Here is a 208-nt window from a genome sequence, read left to right as displayed (position 1 = left end):
TTTTTTTTTTTTTATTGTTCTCACATTAACGAGTCGGAACGAAAGATACTCCAAATTTCATGTCAACATACGTTGAAGTCCATCAAATCTTTCTTGGTCGTCACTTTTACCTGGTGTGTCGAGTCATTTAGTACGTATTAAATTCCTTTTGGTAAATGTATTAGTTAATAGTGAAGGTGTAACCGTATGGTCGCGGATTTAGACATGA

Source organism: Notothenia coriiceps, unplaced genomic scaffold (assembly GCF_000735185.1).
Source record: "Notothenia coriiceps isolate Sejong01 unplaced genomic scaffold, NC01 NC01_scaffold00003311, whole genome shotgun sequence".
Lineage (NCBI taxonomy): Eukaryota > Metazoa > Chordata > Actinopteri > Perciformes > Nototheniidae > Notothenia > Notothenia coriiceps.
Note: the sequence above shows the minus strand (reverse complement) of the source record.